A 17,993-nucleotide genomic window follows, 5' to 3' on the forward strand; every position below is an offset into this window, starting at 1 on the left:
TTACTTTTATAATTTTGGTTTGGCCCACTTGTAAGTGTGTGCGAGAGGGGTGAAAGAGAGTCTTTTTTTCCCTTTTCTAGTTTGGCCCCACAAGTAAGTGAGTGAGAGAGGGGGTGAGAGAAAGAGTTTTTTCCTTTGATTTTTCAGAGTTGGTCCCGCATGTGAATGACATAAGGACGCAGGGGCAATGATGTCCATAAAACTTATAGTAGACGCTCAACAAGCTTTGGTTAGACGGAAACGACACAAAAGGGCATTTCAATGAGGGAACTAACGACAAAGGGGCAAATTTGAGTATGCATCGAAATTAGGGGCAAATCTGAGTAGTGGATTCGAGTTAGGGGCATAAATGTAAATGTCCATATCTTTTAAACCGTAACTCCAATTTTAACATGTTATATGTGGAATTTGATTATAAAAATGTGTAGAATCTGAATATGATGTTATTTTACATGTCTAATATTTTTAATGCTATTTATGGTGCAACCTTAATCAATACAGCACAATTAGTCTTCATTTTGGACGCGGATCCGTATTACAAGTTAACACGCGGCACACAATGTTATGTGATGTTTGGCAAGGAGTGAGCTAGGTAAATGATTATAGTGAGTCTAGTATAATCCATCGGCTTGTTGTATTTGCACCAGGTTCTCACAATGTATGTAATTTTTCTTGGTGTAATCCACGCGCGTACTTACCAATGGACTTAACATTTGTTTTTTAGTGAATACACAAACAATTTTTTAACAGGATTTGCATACACTTACAGTATTCATGAACATCAGAACTGAATGAATGTTTATTTTGAAAATAACCAAACAACTCTTGTGATAGTCATAAACGTTAATATTGGAACCGATAACTATTATATTAATTTGTGTTCCATCTGCTGCATGTGACGGTGACACATAATTTTTAGATTTGGCCTCCTCAGTGTTGAATGGCACCACCCAGATGCTGCATGTTTGTGGTCGTAGGTGCACGGTATCAATATGACGAGTCAGAATCAAAATTGAATTGAAATGAAAATAGTTGCTCAGCTAAAAAATGTTTACTCTCCCGTTTGCAACGCACAGAAACCATGCATTTGTAAGAACTTTCTCTTGTATTGAGCATTCCAGAATATCCACACAATGCTTTATACCACCTACACTTTTGGATTGAACAAGTGTCGCGTCCACAACGACCTAGCTCAAGCCCACCGGATTATTCACACCATTCCTTAAACCACAGACACTTCGTATTAGACATGTGTGACGTCCTCACCGTCCTGGCTTTCAGAAATAAATATCCCGTGGAACATCCGACCATCGATATAAAAATCACATCGATCATCCGTAACTCCGAGTGAACCCGAATGGGCACAAGGATACAAAATCATACAATAACAAATAACAATGAATGCACACACAATGGTCGACCCTACAAAATAGGGGTTCGTCACGCACTTGCCTCGACTCAACTATTAGACCGTAGAATTGTCTTGACTCTTGAAACTCTCAAACCCATTCGTAAAAAATGATTTAGAAGGCTAATTCAAATACTAATCACTTAACATAGTGTGTATGCCTAACAATGTACTGGCATCTTTCATATACTTGTAAACATGGATCCATCAGTCCTTTTATCAGAGTCCAGTTTATGTACATAACATGCAAAAAGAATTTCCAACCTACAGCTGCCTAATTCTATTCTTATAGGCAGTTTGGAAGATTGATGCTTGTCCAACAAGGACGTCCGCAATATTCATGGCACAAACATCAACCTGAATGGTCCGAATAATTGTCCCTGTTAGATAAGCATCAATCTGCCCAACTGCCTATATGAATAGAATTAGGCATATGTAGGTTGGAAATTATTTCGGCCTCTATGTACATAAAGAGATAGAGACAGATGGATCCATGTTTACAAGTATATGAAAGATGCCAATACATGGTTAGGCATGAACACTGTTGTAAGTGATTAGTATTCGAGGTAGCCTTCTTAATTATTTTTAACGAACAGGTTCGAGAGCTTCAAGAGTCGAGGAGAATTCTGCGGTCTAATAGTTGATTTGAGGCAAGTGCTTGACGAACACCCGTTTTGTATGGTTGACCATTGTGTGTGCATTCATTGTTATTTTTATTGTCTGATTTCGTATCCTTACGCCCATTTGGGTTCACGCGGACTTACTGATGATCAATGTGATTTTTATATATGGATGCTCGGATGTTCCACTAGATACTTATTTCGGAAATCCAGGACGGTGAGGATGTCACACATGTCCAATCCGAAGTGTCGGTGGTGTAAGGCATGGTGTGAATAATTTGGTGGGCTTGAGCTAGGTCGGTGAGGATGCCACACGTGTTCAATCTGAAAGTGTCGGTGGTATAAAGCATTGTGTGGACATTCCAGAATGCTCACTACAAGAGAAAGTTCTTACAAATGCATGGTTTCTTGTTGGGATGGTTATAGCCTTTCTAAGATTGTGCTTTCAGATATATTTTTGTGTTCCCATCTGAAATCATCGAGTTCCTCACTTACTGATGTTCTATATTGTGCTTGCTGAGTATTTCTGTACTCACTCTTGCATACATATGGATTTCCTGTACTAAAGGACGCTAGTAGAAAACAGGGCTTTGGTCACAGCTCAATATACACATTAGTCCCGGCTGCACCACGAACCGGGACTAATGTGAGCATTAGTCCCGGTTCGAGCGGCTAAAGGCATTAGTCCCGGTTCAAATGAGACCTTTAATCCCGGTTTGAGACACGAACCGGGACTAAAGGGCATCGCACCCTTTAGTCCCGGTTTGTGTCTCAAACCGGGACTAAAGGGGTTCGTGTCTCAAACTCTACCCCCCCCCCCCCCGGTGTATCGCCATTTCAGTTTTGAAAAAAACAAAAGAAAATGATAAAAACTTCAAAACATAAAATCCTTTGAGATGTAGTTATATTACTACATCTACTAGTTAGGAAAATTTAAAATCTTAAATTTGGACATGTTTTGCAAAAAAGTGTTATGAAAAAGTAAAATGGCTATAACTTTTGCATATGATGTCGGAAAAAAACGTATAATATATCAAAATGTTCAGCACGAAAATCGGCATCATGTAAAGCGTATGGTTCAACAAGTATCTTGGTATGGGTTACAAGTGGATGTGAAAACTTCTTTTACACAGTACGAACATTTTATTCATAGTTCATGAAAAAAAAACACACACTACAAAACCGATGGAAGACCACTATTGGTAACATTTTATACGGTTACTATATGATACACTATTACACAAACACAATGTATGCATGCTCCACAGCTCCCCGTCATAAGTAGCGAGTCAGAGCTGCAAATCCATGTACATATAGATTATTAGACTTCTATATGTCACATGTGTGACCACACAAGAGAATTTAATGCATGTATCACATTCATATGCAGGTGATACTGATAGTACATATAGTAATCGTTGGAGCTTAATTTGGGCAGCGGAAGTCTTTCGGCACTCACTTGCCGCACAGGTTGACGAGCACCTTGATGGCGATGGGCAGCATGAGGTTGATGTTGAGGGCCTTGACCTTGATGGTGGTGCAAAGGCAGAGAGCAGCGTCGAGGTTGGCCACGCCGGCAAGCAGCGGACAGCATGTATCGCTGGCGCTACTGTCGATCACCGCGTGCAACAGCCCCTTTAGCTTGTCCACTCATGCAAGCAGCTTCAGTGTGTCCACTGGGCACTTGCCGGTCAATGTATCCCGCGCTGGGGCCGAGGCTGGGGGTGGCGTCGGAGTCACAGGGGTGGGTGCTGGCGGCATCACGGGGGTCGGTGTTGGGACCACCGGGATTGGCGTTGGAGAGACAGGGGTTGGTGCTGGCATCGGAGTCACTGGGGTCGGTGTTGGCGGCATCATAGGAGTCGGTGTTGGGGCCACCAAGGTTGGCGTTGGAGTAAAGGGGGTCGGTGCTGGCATCGGAGTCACCGATGTTGGTGTTGGCGGCATTACATGGGCCGGTGTTGGGGTCACTGGGGATGGCGTTGGAGAGACAGGGGTTGGTGCTGGCGTCGGAACCACATGGTCGGTGTTGGGGCCACCGGACTTGGCATTGGAGAGACAGGGGTCGATGCCGGCGTCGGTGTTGGCGGCATCATAGGCGTTGGTGTTGGGGCCACCGGGTTTGGCGTTGGAGAGACAGGGGTCGGTGATGGCGTTAGTGTCACATGCGTCTGTGTTGGCGGCATCACGACTGTAGCTGTTGGGGCCACCCATGTTGGTGTTGGAGAGAGAGGAGCTGGTACCGGCGTCGGAGTTATAGGGGTTGGTATTGGAGGCATCATAGGGGTCGGTGCCGATGTTGGAGTCACAGAGGCCGGTATGGGCGTGGGTGCCGGAGTGTTTGTAGGTGGAGGGATGAAGACAGTCGGGGTCGGTGCCGGTGTCGAAGTCACCGGGGTGAGTGTGGGTGTGGGCGAGGGCATGGGAATTTATAATCACCGGCATAAACTTCTCCTATGATTTTGAAAACATGTAGAGGTTGCCTATTTGTTTTTTTCCAAAATCCTATTTGTTCTTCTTTATGGCACTCTCTCCATGTGTACTCTCAAATCTTAAGGAATCCATCACCAACACTCTATTTTGTTTTTTGTTTCAGATTACAACTAAGACAAGTTTTTATAGTCGAATGAATAACTCAGAGTAGGTGTATGCATGTAGCAAGATCTGCAGACTTGCAGCTTTTATCAAGGAGGAACAAAATGTACAGGATGCAAAAAAAAAAGTTCAATATAGTGCAGATGATCTGAAATGTCCAAGTGAATATCTAAATGTATTATCTTACTGCTTGAATTTGAAAGGCATTCTCATTAGAGCAATCGGGATTAGCAATACTTGTTTGATTGTTTTAGTTTTTCCAAGATTTTGGAAAGTTACAAAAAGTACAACCTCCTTTTCGAGCTGGCTACTGAATTATACTGTATGTGATATATAACCACATTTTCTTGGCTATCTCAACTTATTAATTAGGTTGATTTTATCTTAGATAGCTATAGTCTACAGTAGGGAACAAAATTTCACCGTACACACTGTACCAATCATATTATGATTCTCCAGTCTTGGCCGCATCTATCACTTTTAGATAAGCACGGAAATGACATGAAGCATTTCGTTCATGATTGTATCATGTACTCCAGAATCACTAATGCAGAATCGGGATTTAGCACCGGTTCATAAGGTCCTTTAGTGCCGGTTCCGCAACAGGCACTGAAGTGTGGGGCCTAAAGCCCCCCCCCCCCCCTCGATTTAGTATCGGTCAACACGAACCGCCCTAAAGGGTCACCACGTGGCACGAGCCCGCGCTAGGGGCGGGGAGACCTTTAGTACCGGTTGGTAACACCAACCGGTACTAAAGGATTTTTTTTAAATAAAGCAAAAACAGCCCGCCTACTGGGCCGGCATGGCCTGGATACGACTAGAAACCCAACCTCTAGTTGGGCCAGGATGCAGGCCCAGTAGGCCCTACAGGGCAGAAGACTTGCAATAGGCCCACAAAGACCTGCTTAGACAGAAGCTCGACACGGTAGCCACGTCGGGGCTTATAAACCGGTGAGAGCTCCTCTCAACTAGCGAGGTGGGACTAAACATTGTGCACTGCGGGTGGCAGTGCACCCCAACCGGTACTAAAGGGGGGGGGTCTTTAGTATTGGTTGGAGCCACCAACCCGTACTAAAGGCCACCACCTCTTTAGTATCAGTTCGTGGCATGAACCGGTACTAAAAGTTCGCCACGAACCGGTATTAATGAGCGCCGCCCGCCTAGCCGTTGGAACCAGCACGGTTCAATTACAAACCAGGAGTAATGAGCTTCACGTTAGGCCCTTTTTCTACTAGTGAATATACTATAATATTTCATCACTTCCACGATGTGTGCTTGTTGTAATCTGTAATCCCAATCATGATTTATACATGATACAGTTTTTCATCATGGCAAATTATAGGATGATAGCATCCTAATTTTTTCGTATGGCAACTTAGCCATGATTATCCTTAAAAAATGGTTTACTGAATTTAGATATGGAAAAAAGCATCAACTTACCAGTGAAAATACTGAAGCAAGTGACGGCCGCTGCTGCTGCTCATCCAAAACTCCACTCATGTGCTACAACTCCACTCGAAGCGCCATGGCATGCCGACACAGGGGTTCACCAAGAGCACAGTTCGCTGCTTCTGCTCCTCATCAAGGGCAGTGCTTCTCCTCCTCGTCATGGCAGGCCGGTGCAAGAGCTCGCGGGGCTGGCCTCTGGCTATGTTGTGGTCAAAGCACCATGGAGTGCCAACGCAAAGCGTGTCCTCGATACCGCGGTTGGCCGGGTGAAGCAGTGGCTCGGCGTGCGCCGCTGGCTTTAAACAGAAGGTCGAAACGCCGGTCGGAGGCACGGTCGCTAGCGCCCCCTGGAGGCAGAGCGCACGCCGGATAATGAGTTGGAAGTGCAGCTCTGCTAGACATCCACTCCCGAAATTGCTTACGAAACAGGGTTCCCTCGCTTTTATATTATAAAGCATGAACATCAATCACAAGGTAACTGCCTGGGCAAACGGCACATCAAGCCCAAAGAAAAAAGAAGAAGACCAAAATGCCAACAACGGCAGCTCGACAAGCATGAATGGTCCACCACCACTGCGCCCTCCATCTACGTCCCACCACTCGCAATGGCACTGGACCTCCGCGTACCAAACAACACATCCAAGAAAGAATGCGACGCCAATGACGCTGCTGTCCGGACAAGTCCTAGGGTTTCCCCCGCACGCAGAAGGGGAACGGGGGATAGGTAGCACCGACGCCCTTCAGGAAGGAATGGCGGCACCCACCGGCGTCACCACTTCGGAGCCGGAAGAACCGGCAGGGATTTCTCCCGCACCCCCATGCCCCGGCACCCACTAGAACGGAGCCAAACCACCGTCTTGCCACCCGCCAGCACGCGCCACCGCGGTCTTGGACCCATCCACGTCGTCTTGCTGCGAACACCACCACGAGGACAAGAGAGCAGAGGCGAGATGCGCCTAGATGGCACGGACGGAAGCACCGAAGCCGAACGGGAGGGAACCGCCTCCACCGCCATCGCGCCGGAGGCCTCTGCCTCCCGCACCGACGCAGATTGCCGACCGGACGCTGCAGCCGCGGCAAACCAAGCCACCCGAGCCTGGCCGGGCCCATAGCGGGACCGCAAAACCCTAGCCATGGCGCTGCTACATGCCAGCACCCGAAGCCGCCGCCCGCCACCAGCCGGACACATCGCCACCGTCTCCCGAGAGCCCCGCAGACGCCACGCCCCGGCCCAGATGGGGCCCGAAGGGCCCAGATCTGGACCGGGTGGGCGCCGCCAGCCCGCTCCACCACGTTGCCCCGTCGTCAACGACGACGCCACCGCCCAGAGCTCGCCCCTGCCCGCGCCAGGGTCACCGCCGCCGCGCAGGACCGCCGCTGTCTGAGTGCACCACACGGGATCTCCCCGTCCCGCACCGGAGGACCCCTGGGAGGAGAAGGGCCGAGGGGCTGCCGCCGCCAACGTTGCCCGGGCCAGGCCCGCGACGTGCACCAACGACGGCGGCGGGGAGAGGAGGAGAGGGTGAACGCCCGCTGGGAGGGGTGGGGGAGGCGCGACCGGTCGACGACGCGGTTGCGGGAGCGGGGGGAATTGTTTACAAAGAGCATCCTCGAAATTGCTTGGATGTGTCTGCGCATCCCCCCGCACTCGAGGCCGTCGCTATGCCGTGCTTCTTCCCGCACTCGAGGTCGCCGCCATGCCCACACTTCTTCCACGCTCGAGGCCGCTGCCGTTGGGGCCGACTCCTCGTACTTCCGTAGTTGCCACCAGGGACCTTGCGTGCTCCTCCCGCTGAGGTCGATGCGGGACCTACGGGACTTCTCGTCTCGCGGCAACGAGCGATGCGCGTGGCAGATGCGGTGGCTGTCGGGCGGAATCACGCGGCTGCCACGGGATCTTCCGCTCTCCTTGGCCGGCGTCAGGGCTGCAGAGCTCCTCGCCGCCGCTGATGCTCACGGCAGATCAAATCAAAACTACAATGGAATGTGGATCCTTAACAGATACAGAGAATAATATGACCTCAAATAAGGCCATGTAATACTAAATCCTCAGAGATAGTTGTAAACATCGGATCAAACTGGAACTCCTCTAGTGCGTATACACCTCATTGCCATACCTAGCGCGACGTGACTGTAAGCCGATGTGGCGCTATGGAGGGAGCTAGCCATGGCGCGACGGGGGATAGGGGAGACTGTGGTGAGGGATCTGGCGTGGACGTGGATGGGAAAGCGGTCGGATGGGAGCTAGGGGAGGAGGCGCAGCGATGAACGGAACGACGTGTAGAATTGGGGAGGGATGGGATTCGTGGTGGGGAGGGGAACAATCTCGGCATCCGTGAATCATGGTTGTTTCGCGCGAGGAGTTTCCCTTTTTACATGTTTGTGCGGGGAGCCCGACCGGACGAACCAAACGACAATACCTACCATCAGAACTAGGGATGAAAACGGAGCGAAAACGGATAGAACTGAGTGCTATCATATTTGTTTTCATATTTTTTTTGCAAAAGCGGAAACGAATACAGAAACCCCGGAAATAAATACGGAAACAGGCACGGAGCAAACACAAAGCGGATACGAAAACATAAATAGGCATTGATCGGAACTTAAAAGGCACTTGAATCATAGAGAAATACACACAAAAAAACAAATTTAGTGAGTTGTTAACATGGCAACAAAATAATATCATTATGTTAGCAACTTAGCGTAGTATTGTAGTAGTACCGGGCAATTGCGCGTATAGGGTCAAGCTGAATACATGTGTGGTAGTAGAAGTTGGGCCTTTGATCCATTCTACTAATTGTGTCATTGTGTTCTCTTTGGTGATTGGTCTACAAAGCAACTATAGGTCTATAGTAAAAGCAGAAATTCCATATTCATGGAAACGGAAAGTTCCATTTCCATGCATGTTCGACCGGAAAACACCGTTCCGTTTTTGTTTCCGTTTCCGCATAAAAAATTTCATTTCCACTTCCGTTTTGAAAATTTCCGTTTCCGTTTTCATATTTCCTCTCTGTTTCCATTTTTCCTCCAGAAAACGGAAAGTTTCCACTCCATTTTCATCCCTAATCACAACCGCAAACTCCTCCTTTAGGAGTAAAGATTCTGCAAATGATGTGCCACTTATTTGCTTCTCTGAAGCAGCGATGAAATGAAATATCATTAATCTAACGAAATCTATTCCAAAAGGGCAAGGATAAAAACTAGCCTAAAGACCGCCGCCTTCTTCCCACACATCCGGGGCTTAGAGGCCGCGCCCCCAACAGCCCACCCCCAAGGGGTGTTTTCTTCCGCGGGCGCCCAAAAATCTCCCCAGTCACGACCCAGGATGCCGATTTTCGCCGGTTCGGTCCATTTTTTGGCCCGGCGATCCCAGGCCGAACCCATTGCATTGGGGGCGCGCTTGGGGGCTCCGGCGGAAGGGAAAAGACGCATGGGCCACCACTGTCAGGCAAAAAACGTTTTTTCCACCTCCATATTCTCCCCCCGCGGGCACTACACCTTCCGCCACCGCACACCTGCCTACAGCCGCTAGAAAGGCCATCTCCCCACCGAGAAAGATAGGGTTCGCTAAGACAGTGTCCACCCTACTTCTGGGCAAGCTTTTCCGGCGCTCCAGCCACGCAAGGGGGGATACAGGCAGCGGCGCGTCTACCACGCCCGCCAGGTGTTCGGCGATTTGTCTACTCGAAGATGGACTCCAACGATGAGGAGGCGTTTGCAGCGCTGCTGGACGAGGAAGCCGATGCCGGTGCCCAGGACGAAGAGCACCTCATGGTCCTCGCCGCTCTGGCCATCCTGTTCGCGAGCAATGCAAAGCCGCAACGAGGTGGCTCGGCGTCGGGCCGGCTGAAGGAAAAGCAGAGGCATCGACTGGATTGCTTTCTCTACGCCGACTACTTCGTCGACGCTCCGTTGCACGGCGAGAAAGTATTTTGGCGCCGTTATCGAATGAGTCGGAAACTCTTCTCCTCGGGATTGTGAATTCCATCAGGGAGTTCGACAGGTACTTCAAGTGGAAGAAGGATTGCACCGGCACACTTGGATTCACGTCACTCCAGAAGTGCACGACAGCTATGAGGATGCTTGCATACGGAGCTCCTGGTCATATACTGGAAGACTATGGACGCATGGCCGAGACCACCACCATTGAGTGTTTGTACAAGTTCTGCAGGGCAGTGGTGGCAGTGTTTGGACCTCAATACTTGCGATCACCCAATGCTGAAGACACTGCTCGGATCTTAGCACAGAATGCGGCAAGAGGATTTCCTAGAATGCTTGGAAGCATCAACTGCATGCATTGGAAATGGAAGAAACTGTCCATTTGCTTAGGAGGGGATGTACAAAAGTGCCATAGACGGTTGCAGTGTGGTACTTGAGGCAGTGGCCACAGAGGACCTCTGGATTTGGCACTCCTTCTTTGGTATGCCAGGAACTCATAATGACATCAACGTACCGCAGTGCTCGAATGTCTTTGCCAGGCTTGTTGAAGGTCATGCTCCTCCGGTGAACTTCGAGGTTAATGCGTGCCACGACAACAAGGGATATTATCTAGCAGATGGCATCTATCAGAGATGGTCCACATTTGTGAGACTATCTCAAACCCTGTGCCAGGAGCCAAGAACTCCTACTTTGCCAAGTGTCAGGAGGCTTGCAGGAAGGATGTCGAGCGGGCATTTGGTGTGCTCCAATCTTGATTTTTCATTTTCCGGTACCCCGCTGAGACCTGGTCGAAAGATCAAACGTGGGAAGTTATGACTTGCTGTGTCATCTTGCACAACATGATCATTGAGAGCGAGCGGGAAGAGCCAGTGTTTGACACTGAACCATATTACAGGCAGGGTCCTCTTGCCCAATTTGATCACTAGCTACCTACAACCTGGCATGCCTTCCTCAACATGCGTAGGAGATCTGAAACCCACAGGTGCATCAACAACTGCAACACAATCTGGTGGAGCGCCTATGGAGGCTCAAGGGCAACGCCTAGCTGGACGTGTGATGAAATATGAGTTTTTATTTGTTGAACTATTTGATTTGTATTGATTTGTTGAACTATTTGATTTGTATTGATTTGTTGAACTATTTGATTTGTATTGATTTCTGTGATGAACTATGTGATAAAAATAAGCTTATGTTGAATTTGTGCCAAGCACGCCGAATATGGGCCGAAATTGGTCCAATTTGCGATGAAAGTGGGCCAATTTGCGCCGAAAGTGGGCCGAAATTGACGACTGGGGCGACCTTGGGGGGGGGCGCAAGCGGCGCTATTTCAAGCCCCTGAGAGCCGAACGGTTGGATATGCTCTTAGCGCCAGCAACGGTAGCACATCCCCGCTGGTCTCGGCTCGCCTCTTCTAAGGAGGTCGCGGGGGCAATAGCCACCAGCACCGCCATCGTCGTCACATGTGCAGGCCGCACCCTGCAATGCCGGCAACAGATTTCTCAGGAAATGTCCACGCCTTCAGAATTTCCTCAGCTTGCTACTACAATGCAGCTCAACTTTTCCAGGAGCAGACCAGTCTTCGCAATCTGCTCGAGGACTTCATCATCTGCTGCGACGACCGGTTCGGGTCCTCGGCGGTTAAGAGATTTTTCCGTGTGAATTTTAACGCTAGTTAAGCAACTAACTTTGTGTTGAAATATGGGGTGGGCTTTAGGCCCATCCAAAAATTCCAGAAAAATCTATAGGGCCCATGTAGGTATCATGACAAGGGGTAGTGGGAAGTTTAGTCTCACCTTGCTAGTTGAAGAGGAGTTGGACCTTCTTATAAGGGATTCTCTTCCACATGCTATTGGAGCTTCAGAAGAGAAGAGGCCCTCGCGCGCTCCTCCTCGCTTCGACGCGGGTTGCGGGAACGAGCCGAGCTAACATCTATGCGCTTATTTTTTCCGCTCAGGAACAGAGAGTCTTTGACAGGTGGACCATGATCTGAGACGTCAGATCATGGGCTATTACCGAATCGGACGTGGGCTGAACCCACATCTCTCCACGCGGCTGCGCCTATATTTGTGAGCCGTCTGCTAAACCCTAGCCCCCACGAACAGATTGCATATGCTCCATGCGCACCGCCCCTGTTGTTTCCTTTGCTGCTGCTGCCACCGGTGACATCACCCCGTTCACCGCGTACATGGTTGACGGGAGAGCAGACCTCCGAAACCCCACCTCTTCGGATCCTGTACGGGAGAGGTGGGATTAGCTTTTTGGGGAGCGACTACATGACTGCTCGCCTTGCTTCCTCTACATCCGCGTCGCCCTTGTCATCACCATGTCCACCGACACCGACTATGCCGCCGCCCAGAAGCTTGAAGCCGAAAAGAAGGCCGCTGAGGACGCCACTGCTGCCACTGCTGCCGCAGCTTCTTCCGGGCCTACCGGAAGGTATAACTCGTTTATTCCGCTCCTTTTTATTTATCTGTTGGCCGTACTAGCAATATGTGTAGATTTGTCTACTGCTTGCGTAGTACGTGCTTATCTAGATCGTAATCAGCATGTCGTTAACTCTATCAATGCCATGTTCATGATTATTTCCTGGATTAAACTAATTGGAAAATTGCATATTTACTCAACACTTTGCACTAGAATTTGTAACAGCTGGAGATTTAGCAAGGCCACCGCTCCCTTACAAGCATACCAGGCTGAGAATGCCAAGTCTACACACCACTGTTCAATTTCAGTATGAGTGCGAATTGGCATGCTAGCTGCAGGAATTCTGACATGGTAAATTCCTTGCTTATCATCCTCTGAGCTTCTCATTAGCATACCAAACAGCTCGTTTGATGGTAGTTACTAGTTCAAATTTGTGTCCCCGGAGTACTTCAAACGACCCCAAGCAAGATTAGTCCAATGGAGATGTTGGGTGGCGCGCTAGAGGAGCGTGGTGGGAGAAGCCGGTGGGCGGGAACTTCGCCAGGTGGGTTCGATTGGTCAGGGGCAGCATCTTGCAGCTGGCGGGATCAACGATGAGGTCGCGCCAGCGCACGGAGACGCAGTTGCAGCGGTGGAGGGATCTGGCGGGGAGGCGGGAGAGGATTTCCAGGATGAGGTCGTCGGTGAGCAGGCTGGCCGCCTCCGCCTCCTCCATGGATCGGAAGCGGGAGATCATATGATGCAGGGACAGGGTCAGGTCGGGTGGATCTGCAAATAGAGAGGAAATCATCGATCTGGCAGAGAGTAATCGGTGGTGAGTGGAGAAAGCAGTACGTACCTTGGATTAGGGCGGCGACGGCGGCCAACGACGCTTGGCTTCTGAGAGAGAGGGCTGGACTCTCTCCAGCGGATCCCTTTTTCCTACTTATTAAAAGACCAATCCCTATGAAGTAGTTGAGTTGGCCCAGAAGTTTTCTTTTGTTGTTGCACAATCTCGGTATAGTTGATTTGGCTATTCTTTTTTTTCATACTACACGTAACTGAACATCCGATGCCTATTTTATTTTATTTTATTTCAGGCGTATAGTTCTGAGATGTAGCAAAGCTCCCATGTTTTATTACGAGTAATTCTACTTCCACATGGTTATTTCAAATATGTTTGCTAAGTCGTGTGTTTGTAACATGTCGTTTGTATTACAAAAGATTGAAGAAAGTGGAAGCTGTTCAACTTAATTTGATCCAAGAATGCTTTCCTTGGTAGCAAAGAAGAAGCGTTTGACTGGTATGTGAGCTCGTGTGCATCTACTACAAAATTAGATTGACATTATCTTATATTTCGTATTTGAACCATTTATTTTCCCCATCTATTTTCATGTAACGATGTGACTCGAGAGATGGCAAGAAGCTTTTTCTTGATAACCAAATCATCCTCTCCTGTAGCCTGGTTTTGGGATCGTATTAATAGGTGGGTTTGCTCCGGTGTTTCTGCTACTGTCGAGGAGGCAAGGTTTATACATCAACTATTCGTACAAGTTGTTTGGCTATTAGCCAGAAATGTGTGGTAAGAATCTACAGTGCTGCCTAGTGAGGAGTAATGACTAGGACAAGCATCAATCATGTAAATTGTTGATCAATCTGGTTTGGAAGTAGCCGAGTCTTACCAGTTGTAGGTTTCCTAATGGACATTGTCATGAATCTTGTTCTCGCACCTCTGTTTACTTTAACTCTAATGTGAGAAGACCTTTTCGGAATTTTCTTCAGTATTGCAGAGCCTCTTCTATTTATTTTTTGACATGGACATGGGTAGTATTATGTGGAGTACATGTTTATAGTTAGCATGGACACATGGACAGATGGGCTTATCTGCCATCCGCACTTGCTTTTTCATATGGTTTTACCCATATTAAAGATTGTAGCTATTACAATTGTAGTGGTTTTAGCTGGAATAAGTCTGTGCCAACATTGACATTGTATAATCTAATTTTAGGCGCTCTTCCCATTTCAGAGTTTAATGTTATGGAAGTCACATGAGATTTCATTCTTTTCGTCCGCCAATGGTTAGAGCATTTGTCTGACATATATCCAAATGACCATGAAGGTTATAAGTGCTACACAAAAAATGCCGAGAAAGATGAGTTTTTCATAGAAGTTATTTAGCTGGATAAAAACACACATTGAAGATGGACATATCGGATGTGCATGCTTCATAGGCTGGTTATTTAGTTATGCCGATGCAATGATACTTCGTTTGATGGGGATAATGTGCTTTCGGGTTTTATGTTTACTTGCTTCTTGTTTTTCATTGTTATTTTGATAGATTTCGAAGAGCTTGTCTTTGAAAAAGATTATGCAGGAAAAATCGAGGCAACTACATCCATTGCATTGCTACAGTTGGGATACTTTTAACTTGTTAGCTATACCAATTGAATGATGCGAAACATACAAAATTACAGATAATCGACTATTCAAATGAAAGAATCTAGATATATCATTTATTGTTCTCTTCATTTGTAAAATGAACTAGTTGGTGATTTCGCGGGCTTCTGTGCACTGCTGACTATTGGTAGTTTATGAAACGGATGATGTCTGCTTTGAAAGAGAATCTTGAAGTGGTGAAGGGATTTTTGAACATCAATATTTGCTGTTTATTGTGCATTACAAAACATCAATAGATTTATACACTACACATGCTAATACATTGCCAACTGAATCTTAAAAAGTCATTGACCCATTGTTTCTGAAGGCGGTGGCAAAACATGCAATCCCTTAAGAGAGTGGTTTTTCAGCCCTCGGGTGCCTAGGCACCCTCTATGAACAGTAAAATCAGAAAAAAATGGAAAAAAATGAAATTGTGCAACATCAAAGATGATCAAACTTTGTAGGTGCTTGCAAGTTTTCTTGCCAAAAAAACATTTGAGGAGCTCTACACATGAAAAATATTTCAGCGCTTGAGGTTTTGAGCACTTTTAGCACTGAAATCTGAAACTCGTTTGTACACCTTTCTCTACATGATATTTTGTCATGAAAACTTGCAACAACCTACAATGTTTGACCACATTTGATATTGCAAAGTTTGAGATTTTTTGTTGTTTTATTTTTTGGAATTTACTGATCATAGCGGGTGCCTAGGCACCAGTGGAGGAGCTTGGAAGGAAAACCTGGGCAGGCCAACTCAAAGGAAAGCACAACTATCCAGTTTGCAATTATCCATGAGTTTTTCATTGTTGCTTTTCTGTAAGGTCTTTGGCCTGTGTGAGCATCGTCTTCCCTTATTATCGTCCCCTATAGCTGGTGACCGAGCAAATGACTCTGGTGGTTTCACTTTTTTTTGGAAAAAAACAAGTAGAAGGCTCGCAGCTGCAATTTGTAGAATGTAACAAATAGTTGAGCGAAAAAAAAAATCAGGTCATGAGTTAGCAAAGTCGGAATTTGGGGAAAGAAATTAGGTTCCCTATGGTGTACGTACTGGCAGTTGCAAGGGAATTGAAGATGCAGTGCTCGATTGCTTGTTGCCTGGGTTGCTGGCTGGAACGCTGCTCACTGTGACGCTCCTCCTGCCTGACTATTGGAACAATGGTGGCTAGCCGGTGCCCGCACGGCAAGTCGCAACCCCTCTCAACTGTGTGACGTGATATCTGCACGAGATATCATTTGCGGGTGCGCTGGCTGCTCCCTACTGTATGCCTATGCCACTGCTAAACCTAGACGAGCAGAAACAGACGTATCTTGTCGCAAGTCGAAGAGAGCTGACACGGCTATCCAGTATTGCGCCTCCTCGTATGCTGCAGGCTTGGATCGACGAGTATCCCGAATAGGCATTGCACGGTTACTATTAGACAGGGCTAAAAGCACAGGTGTTATTTTTTCCCCAAAATCCTTGGCGGGCCATGGCCCAGGTCGGCCCCAACTGCGCTCCGCCCCTGCTAGGCACCCGCGAGCTATCACACATGTTTGATCTCTTAATTTGTTTCATGACGGTGGTTCTTTTTCAAGGAGGTGGTCAACGCATGGGATCTGTTGCTTGAATCAACATGATGTTGTAGTGGGCTGGTAGCTGAGCAGTTCGTGGGACAATGGATGGAAGAAACAACTCCATTCTCTTCTACCTAGGAGGAGAAGGATCAGCAAAACTGTGAAAAAGAGGTCAGATGTGTGCTGGAAGATAGATACTGTGAGTTTGATGTATTTTGTTCTAAGGATTTAGATGCTTCTAGAAGTTTATAAATAAGGAAAACATATTTTATAAAGAATGTCATAAGACTAATTTGTTGTTTGAGATGTTATTTTTAGACTTGGTGAAACTTAAACAAGTTTGACTTAGGATAAACTTAGAACTTCAAATATTTTCTAACAATGGGACTAATAAGCAATATCTGAGCACAAAATTTCTTGATTCGTTTGCCAGACCGTGGATAACTATATATATCTGCCTACAACAAAAAAAAAGTCTCTATTCGTAAACTTACCGTTCGGTTGCATTTTTTCTATGGCACCAATATTCCTCAATGTTAAAGGAAATTTGACAAGAAAAAGGGGTAGACCTTTTCTATTGACTCAGGACGATAAGAACATTGTTTGGGGAATCAGGTATAATGCAATATTTCGAGATCACTGATGAGGTTGGATGTGCGGCGACAGCTGACAATGATGATTTGGGACATCTAGTATTGTAGTCATGTGACAACGCACGGTCACTCTACTAGTTATAGTAAGTTAGCCGTGAAGCCAGTCCACCATCTGCATTTCTCCAGCACAAAAATAGGATTTCGTATCAGAGAAAATTAGTGTTATAGTAGAAACCAGATAAAAAAGTACTATTATTATTATATATACAACAAAAGGTTGTGGCCCAAAAAGAAAGATGTGAGCACCATTCAGAGCAAGAAGATTTCATTTTAACTCAATATTGCCTCGCACGTACAGACCACTACCACACTGCTTGTATGGCTACCCATTTGTGCCGGCCTCATGCTCTATCGTACTCCCTTTTTTTACATAGCACATCCGGCGATTCCACCCGCTCATCTATACGTAATAACTTGATTTTACAGCGGAGTAAAAGGGTCCTGCCAAATAAAGATGTTCTAAGTCGCAAATGAAAAGATTATATGCTGGCATTTATCTGATAAAAGACATGGGCTGATTCATCTCGAGGTTTGCACAGATGACAGAACAGCTTTGTTTACTTCAAAATACAGCATGAACATTGGCTTTATCTTTAACATTTTACTAGTAAGCGTGTAGTCGTAAGAATGATATGAAATGGCATGAATGATGAACGTGTCCACGTGCAACAAAATATCATAACAAATATACACATTGCATCAATTATATAACCGCCTATCCAAATACACAGTGTCCGAGTATAACAACTGCGCCGAGCGATTACAATCTCTTGTAACACTGGAATGTTCATTCTGTGAAGATGTCCCGGCACATTCTAGCTTGGAATTCCCTAAAAAAATATCTTAAGAAAAGCACTACCTAAATAGGAGTATACGTACCACACTCAAGATGGTGATTCTTGCTTAAAAAATGGCTAAGGCACTCCAGCTTCG

The 17,993-nt window shown here is 46.8% G+C and overlaps 1 pseudogene; it reads right to left on the minus strand.

Moving 5' to 3' along the window:
• Positions 1 to 3,453: 3,453 nt before the first annotated feature.
• On the minus strand, positions 3,454 to 3,975 carry LOC147957017 (putative lipid-binding protein At4g00165; annotated as a pseudogene).
• Between the last annotated feature and the right edge of the window lie 14,018 nt (positions 3,976 to 17,993).

The sequence above is a fragment of the Triticum urartu genome, chromosome 7A, assembly GCF_056163025.1.
Source record: "Triticum urartu cultivar PI428250 chromosome 7A, HENAU_Tu73, whole genome shotgun sequence".
NCBI lineage: Eukaryota > Viridiplantae > Streptophyta > Magnoliopsida > Poales > Poaceae > Triticum > Triticum urartu.